This window comes from Hyperoodon ampullatus (genome assembly GCF_949752795.1).
Source record: "Hyperoodon ampullatus genome assembly, chromosome: 12".
Classification (NCBI taxonomy): Eukaryota; Metazoa; Chordata; class Mammalia; order Artiodactyla; family Ziphiidae; genus Hyperoodon; species Hyperoodon ampullatus.
The window spans coordinates 72,443,433-72,452,148 of NC_136925.1; the positions used below are offsets into that span (position 1 = coordinate 72,443,433).

Consider the following 8,716-nt stretch of genomic DNA (forward strand, 5'->3'; position numbering starts at 1 on the left):
GGTCAGGTACTTTGGAGGGGAAAACTGGGCCTGTAATTTTTTTCTTTTTTTTTCTTTTGGCTGCATTGGGTCTTCGTTGCTGCGCACGGGCTTTCTCTAGTTGCGGCGAGCGGGGGCTACTCTTCCTTGCAGTGTTTCTTGCAGATTTCTCACTGCCGTGGCTTCTCTTGTTGCGGAGCACGGGCTCTAGGCGCTCGGGCTTCAGTAGTTGCAGCAAGCAGGCTCAGTAGTTGTGGCGCATGGGCTTAGTTGTTCCATGGCACATGGGATCTTCCCGGACCAGGGATCGAACCCGTGTCCCCTGCATTGGCAGGCGGATTCTTAACCACTGCGCCACCACGGAAGTCCTGGGCCTGTAATTTTTTACAAAAGAAGCAGTTACTATATTTGACTATGGAACTTCATTTTCCACAAATCCATCACCAACTTGGTATAATATGCTCTTTAGAACATTTGCAACATTTTCAACTTCATCAGGTTAAAAAGAATAGTTTATTAAAGCAGTCACACTCCCCCACGATTCTCAGAGGGAGATTCATTTAGCTCTAAAGCATCTCCGTATAATTTGTAGCTGTGTGTTTCCCAAGGGGAAGATATACAAAGGACACAGTGAAAAAATATGCTTCTTATTTAAGCTGTGAGCTGTCGATAGAACTATCATCTGCTGACCGTCAGTGACAACAGCTGGGCATGTGAAAAGCAAACAAACAAACATTGTCTTTTCCTGCATTCTCTCCTTTTAAACTAATCTGTACAAGGTCTACAATTAGGATCCAATATTTTATGTACTGAGAAAACACAGAGTGTGGTTATTAAAAATGTAAGAATTTACCCAGGACTGGGCTTGGCTAATAGTGAATTTTTGATGAATGAATGAATGAATGAGCAAGCCAGGAAGACAGCTTTCTTCCTGAGAAAGCTCACAGATTGAAAAACTAAATTTACGCTTTTTACTTATCACCTGGCAAAAAAGTATACAGGTTCTATAGCCGTGGATGGCAACTTTGCTAAATGCGTAACTGGTGGCATAGGTTCTGTGAGGAGAGGAGCCACTGCTCAGAATGAATGCAAAGTGCAAAGACTACGGATGCTAGTGTGTGTGCGCGTGCGTCTGTGTATCCGCCCACAGGCGCACTGATAGGAGAGACTCAGAGGGACAGGGGTTGAGGGGGTAGCATTTCAGAGCTACAAGGAAGTTCGTGTGTAAACGGTCTGTGTGATCGCAAGCAGGGTGCTCAATGCTTCTAGGAGGCACCAAGGTTCCTTGGGAAAAGCACAGACAGGCTTTGAATCCAGGCAGATAAGACTATGAATCTGAGGCTTACCGACCATTTGACCTTGACCTCCCTGAGCCTCAGTAAACTCACCCTTAAAGTGATGACAATAACACTACCTCTCCAGGTTGTTACTTAGAAACTGGGGTAGTGATAGCAAACAGTTATATAACATTTATTACATGCCAGGCACTAAGTACTTAAAATACATCACCTCATTTAAACCTTACAAAAGCCATACGAGACAAGATTCCCCCCTTGCAAATGAGGAAAACTGAGGCCGAAAGAGGTTAAGTAATTGCCCAAAGTGTGTGGCCCAGGGCCTGCGCACAGTAGATTCTCAATAGATAATAATAGCCATTATTTATTTTCACAGTGCTACGTGCTTCGCCTTCATTCTCTCATTTGATCCCTAGAACGGTGCCTGGCATATAGCAGGCATTTGATAAGTATTCGTTAAATGAATGAGTGAATCTTCACGGTACAGAAGAATTCACTGAGGCTTAGATAAGAAAGTCACTTGCCCAAAATTACACAACAGAATATGCCACCAGCAAACTAACTCCAGGTTCTGTGCTCTTAACCGTGCCAGGCATGTATGGCCTCTGTCTCCATCTCCCCGGGTCACAGAGAAGAAAGACCCAGGGAGTGGAGAGGGCACAACACCTGGATGCATCAGGATCATCTCGAGTAGCTAAGACAGAACACCTTCGGAGTTGCTCAGAGAACACGCAATCCATGGTCTTTTCTTTCTCTTGCTCTTTTACATTTCACTCTCAATATCTGCCTCAGCCCCTACAAGTCTCTGCTCTGCAAGCTCCAATTTCTAATTCTGGCTACCAAGGGAAAAATATTAGAAATCATACTCTGAACTGCCCATCATTTAGCTAAGACTTCTTAAGGGTTCTTAAGTAATCAGCCATTTGAGGCTTAGGATTGTATTTGAGGGGAAGAGGGCTGTAATGAGCTGGGTGAAGAACTATGTGATCCATTTTAATATAATTCTCACATGCTGCAAGTAACAAGGTCCAAAAAAACCTAAGTCTTAAAAGAAAACCAGCTTGAAAAAGGAATGAATGTTTCTCAAAGTATTATACATTGATGGACCTATAATTGAATATTACTATTGAATTAATTAACTTTACATGCAATCATTTCTACAATATTGATAAATGGACAGAGCTTCTAGAAGCTATTTCTTTGATTTAGAATGAAGGAGTAATGGGTCTTAGCTTCCCGCTTGGTGAACTAATTATTGAACGCTGTCATTCTTACTGTTTCAGTACCTTGAGGTGATTAAGCATGGATCAAAGCTAAAATTAAAAAGAAAAGCCCGTTACCAAATACTAAACAGCTCCAGTAACTTCGTGCCAGTCTCTGAAGGACATTCGTGGCATGTTATGACAGGGAATTATTCATAATGTGTGCCTAGCATGTAGATTGCATCCTTTATTTGAAGCCATAAAAGAGTCATCCTTACTAGCTGATGGAAATAAATAGGCAGGCAAAATTTAAAGGGAAGAAGAAAAAAGACCAACCAGTAGGCCTCTGTAATAATTGCTTGTCACTGTAACATCAAGTAGTTCATCCTTTTAGGAACTCGTTATGTGGCTAGGCCATTATGTTCTCTGGATGGAAAAAAATACAGTAATTCATAGAGAAACAATGACAGGATTCTGCTGGTTTACCTAATAGTATTGACTAGACAGGAGAATTATGGCTGGCAAACAAAGAGTGATTCTGTATTTGGAATTGTTTTGCTGTCTTTTTACCCAATCAGAATCTTTCTCATTTAAAAAATATCAGTACCCTTGAAAAATATCAAAGAGACTGCTACCAGTGTTTTGATCTGACTATAAAAGTGCACAGCTTCCATATTCATGCCCAATTACTTGCTTACTGAAACCTCTGATGTTGTTGGAAGGGAACAAGGTAGAGATGCTAGGCTTTAGTGCCCCTTGCTGGTCATCCTGAAGAAAATATGAGCATCAGGATTGTCGGAGCCCAGGTTTCAGTAAATAGTGTGGCACGTTTTATTCAGATGGCTTGGAAGCCAAATCGATTTAAACTGAACATCTGTAGCCGGTCTTAAGAATTGTTCTGAGGATGAGATGCTGCATTTGTAAATGCATGTATGCTCTTAGAGAGGAAAGAGTTCAATATAAAGACAAACTACATGTTAAGTCTTAGCCTAACCTCAAAATAAATCCAAGTAAATATATTTCTGTGAATGCACCCTTATAAAGTGACAAACTCTTCCTAGGCCAAGAGTATGGTTTTTGCTTGATTATGCCTCCAAAAATGTGAATGGCCTCTCAAACCATAAGGGAAACAATAGATACCAAAAAAATTCCTAGTGGAATTCTCAACTCAAGTTAATTTCCAAAAATCATGCAAAAACTTCTTACTACAGAGGAAAAAAGAGCCTATCTACAGTAATACATTAGATCATTGATACACTATAATTTTAACAAATGGGTTATGATTTTTTACCTGTTTGCTTTTTTTTTAGGATATGACAATATTATTTTTATAATCTAAAAACAACAGCCATAACATGACTACACTTAACAAGCTGTCCATCAAAGCTAATTAATTCTTAGGATTCTATAGTGAACCATGAGACCTAACATATCAATTTTATTTAAAACACCACAAGGGCTGGGCTTGGAATGTGATCCCCTCCCCGACAAGGTACCCATCAAGAACTTGGAGTAACAAGATCCAGCTCCAGGGGCTGGAAAAAGTCTATTCAGGCAGACGAAGTAATACTGAGGCATACAGAGACCAGCACATATGGTAAGCCTGGCAGATTTGCAGGCCAACCTCAGATGCCTCAGCCAGCAGATAAATCCTGGCAACAGGCACCAGAGAGAGATAATCCTTCAAAAGCATAGAGAACTTCAAGGGACCCACAACATCCAAAACAATCCTGAAAAATGAGAACAAAGTTGGAGGACTCACACTTCTCAATTTCAAAATTTACTACAAAGCTACAGTTATCAAGACAGTCAAGACAGTATGGTACTGGCATAAAGATAGACATATAGATCAATGGAATAGAATTGAGAGTCCAGAAATAAACTTTTAAATTTATGGTTAGTTGATTTTTTATTCAAATTCCTAAGACAATTCAATGGGGAAATGAATAGTCTTTTCCACAAATAATGCTGAGATGACTGGTTATCCACATGCATAAGAATGAAGTTGAACCCTTACCTCACACCATATACAAAATTAAATCAAAAGTGATCAAAGATCTAAATGTAAGACCTAAAGTGGTAAAACTGTTAGAAGAAAACATATGAGTAAATTTTCATGACCTTAGGTTAGGCAGTGGTTTCTTAAATAAGACACCAAAAGTGCAAGCAACCAAAGAAAAATTAGTTGAATTGGACATCGTCAAAATTAAAGCTTATGTGCTTTAAAGGACACCTTCAAGAAAATGAAGAAATAACACACAGAATGGGACAAATTTTTGCAAATCTTATGTCTGATAAGGAACTTGTATCCAGAACATATAAAGGATAATTGCAACTCAACAATAAAAAGTCAAATGGAAAATTAATTGCTAAAAAAATTTAATTGCTAATTAAAAGTAGGCAAAAGATCTGAATAAACATTTCTCCAACAAAGATATACAAATGGCCAATAAGCACATGAAAAGATGCTCAACATTATTAGTTATTACTGATGTGCAAACCAAAACCACAATGAACTGCCACTTTGTACCCACTAGTATGGCTACAGTCAAAAAAGACAGACAGTAACAAATGTTAACAAAGACATGGAGAAATTGGAACCCTCATTCATTGCTAGTGAGAAAGTAAAATGTATAGACACTTTGGAAAAGAGTTTAACAGTTCCTCAAATGTTATACACAGAGTTTCCATATGACCCATAAATTTTACTCCTAGATATACATACTCAAGAGAAATGAAAACATGTTCACACAAAAACTTGAACATGAATGTTCACAGCAGCATTATTCATAACAGCCAAAAGGTTGAAATAATCCAAATGTCCATCAAAATGAATAAAGAAAATATGGTTTATTCATACAATGGAATATTATTTGTCATCAAAAAAGGAATGAAGTCCTGATACATCTTACAGCATGGATTAAACCTTGAAAACATTATGCTAAATGAAAGAAGCCAGACACAAAGGCCACATATTGTATGAATCTACTACATTAATCTACTAAGGCTGCCATAATAAAATACCACAGACTGGGTGGCTTAAGCAGCAGAAGTTTATTTTCTCATCGTTCTGGAGCCTAGAAGTCCAAGATCAAGGTTTTGGCAGGTTTGGTTTCTCCTGAGGCCTCTCTCCTTGGCTAGCAGACTACTGTCTTCTCCCTGTGCCCTCACATGGTCTTTCCTCTTTGCACACACATCCCTGGTGTCTCTTCCTATTCTTATAAGGATACCAGTCCTGTTGGATCAGGTTCCCCACCCTTATGATTTTATTTAACTTTAATTACCTCTTTCAAGTCCCGTCTCCAAATACGCAGTCACATTGGGGGTTAGGACTTCATCATATGAATTTAGGGGGCTAGAATTTGAGCCATAGCATGCACTTATGTGAAATGTCCAGAATAGGCAAATCTGTAATGACAGAAGGTAGATTAGTGGTTGCCAGAGGCTGGAGGGATGGGAGGATCGGACTGACAGCTAAGGGGTGCAAAGGATTTTTGGGGGTGATGAAATGTTCTGAAGGTGATGGTGGTGATAGTAGAGCTGTGAATAATGCTAAAAGTTACTGAATTGTACATTTTAAGTGAATGAATTGTATGCTATGTGAATTATATGTCAATAAAGCTATTACCAAAAACAAACCAACCAACACAGACCCTAGGGAGCAGGAAAGGTCATTGGTAAAGTCTTTAAGAGGTAGCAGGATTCCACCCATAAGCATGGAGTTCACAGCCAATATTAGAGTTTTTAAAGATGTGCAAAGGGCTTCCCTGGTGGCGCAGTGGTTGAGAATCCGCCTGCTGATACAGGGGACACGGATTCATGCCCCGGTCCGGGAAGATCCCACATGCCGCGGAGCGGCTGGGCCTGTGAGCCATGGCCGCTGAGCTCTGCGCGTCCGGAGCCTGTGCTGCACAACGGGAGAGGCCATGGCGTTGGGAGGCCCGCGTACCGCAAAAAAAAAAAAAAAAAAAAGATGTGCAAAGAAGAAAGAGCCCATTTCTGATTCTAAACATTCAGGCCAGAAGAGCATGTATCGGACTGGGGGCATATGGTCAAGGCCGCCCTGACTGCAAACTTGGCTTAAACCTGAGTTACAGAGGATTGGCCTTAAGCTCCTGTCCAAGGGCATTTATCTTAAAGACCAAAGAATGACACCCCAGGCTGGGGAGAAGCCAGTTTCTAAGGCTGGGAGCTCGGCAGGGTGTGAGGCAGGGCCTGCAGTAATCTCTCCTGTGTTCCTGACTTCCCTCTTCCATTCCTTTAGAATGAGAATGTTAGACTGTAATCAGCATGTAATCCTTTTGGTATTACATGCTCTTCTCTCCTGGGCTCTGTGTTTTCAAAGCATAGATCTGCCAAGCCACATGTATTAAGCACACATGCTATATTGTCATTGTCAGTTTATGTATTGATCTGCTCCACTGGACTTCAAGTTCCTGGCAAATGGGAACTGTTACTTTTATGTGTGCACCCTCAGTGGCTCGCCCATTGCTGAGCACATACAAAATGCTCCATAGATGCTTGTTAAATGAATTAATAAATGAATACTTTGTTTTCCCATGTTTAACTTGTTAGAATGCACATAACTTTTTGTTTGTGTTAGACTGGGCAGTTTTTGGAACTATCAAACTAAAGAATCCTAATTAAAGCAGTGTTTTTTTTTTCCCATAGAGTTGACATAATTATAGATAATAATAGCTTAACATTTATAAACATTTCTGTACTGGGCCCTAGGCTAACCTACTTATATATTTGTTATCTCATTTAATCCTCACAATAACCCCCTGAGTAGGTATTATTATTACCCCCATTTTACAGATGTGGACACCACGGTTCACAGAGGTCGACTTGCCCAGAGTCATAGAGTTAATCATAGTGAAGCCTTGGTTTAAACCTCAGAACTCCAAAGCCTGTTCATTTATCCTCTATATAATTACGACTTCTCAGTATTCTTTTCTTTTTGGCCACACCGTGCAACATGTGGGACCTTAGTTCCCCAACCAGGGATTGAACCCATGACCCCTGCAGTGGAAGCACGGAGTCCTAACCACTAGACAACCAGGCAATTCCCGTGACTTCTCAATATTTTATTTTGTCAGCATACCCTCATCAAAGGTAAATGGAAAAAAGAAGCAAGAGGTGAGGCCTGAGATTGTTGGCTTGCCTTTCTTCCCGGCCCTGTCTGAAGGCTCCCTGGCCTCAAAGGTTAGCACATCTCTGCCTGGGTCCAAGACGACACACAGCTTCTTCACAAATTCAGGCTGCCATTTCTGAGATTACCTCGCTCAGTGGGCAAAAATGACTGCCCAGGTAGCCCCTTGCATTGAGAAGGGGACCATAAAAGTAAAGCACGCAGGGAAAGTGTGGGTGGGCTTCTCCCGCTTGATCATGAATGCAGTCTGAAATCAAGCAAAACCAGAAAGGCTTTTCAGATTGTTTTCACTGTCTACTGACTCACAGCTTCCAGTTTTCATTGTATCCTCTTTCGTCCCCCTTATGCATTTCAGCCACACTTCACAGCGTTCTGCACAAAGGGAGAACTCAATACGAGTTGACTGCTTACCAGAATGGAACATGCTGACATTTCAGAACAACAAGCTCAGCTTGAGGTGTTTCAAAAAGGCATGCATCAAATCTCACAAAGTTGTTATAAGAGATTCAACAGCTTTCATGTTGACCTCAATAAACAAAATTAAATGTTTGCTCATTTCACGGTTACCATGTCCCAATGCAAACAGCCTGGTATTTTTCCTATTTCTATGCACCTCTGTTACCTTGGCTGCCTGTGTGTTATAACTGGACGGCACTCAAAGATTGTTGTCTGCAAGGATGGGGGGGGAAGCTTATACCCAAAGGGGGGCAACCCGTGTTCCAGGGGAGCTTGGAGTCACTCAAGACCAATGTTTTTGGTTAGGAAAATTAAACAGAACCAAAGTTAAGCCACCACACTCAGGGTGTTCCTTGTGTCTAGGGCTAAGCCAAAATTCTAGGAACAGATGGGGTTGACAATGCCAATTGTGTAAACTGTCCTCAAATTTCAAATGAACTGTATGAGCAGAGAGAAAATCCAGATCTCTCTTGGATTCTTCTTTCAGAGCAAGGGCCCAATGTCCTGAACCCCCTACATTCTCACCAGTGCTCAGGGCTGTGGGATCCGCTCCTGTTGAAGGCTCCGTAGATAACCCTCCTTCTCCTCCCATCCTGGCCCTGGTTCCATTGCTGTTGCTTATCTCACTGCCT

The 8,716-nt window shown here is 41.0% G+C and overlaps 1 long non-coding RNA gene across 1 annotated transcript in view; it reads left to right on the forward strand.

The window, feature by feature from the left end:
* LOC307061694 overlaps positions 1-8,177 on the forward strand; it is a 63,441-nt gene extending 55,264 nt beyond the window's left edge. The window contains exons 2-3 of the long non-coding RNA XR_013811196.1: positions 7,576-7,681; positions 7,984-8,177. This is a non-coding gene — a long non-coding RNA (uncharacterized lncRNA). The remainder of the gene's footprint in view (positions 1-7,575; positions 7,682-7,983) is intronic.
* The last annotated feature ends 539 nt before the right edge of the window (positions 8,178-8,716 follow it).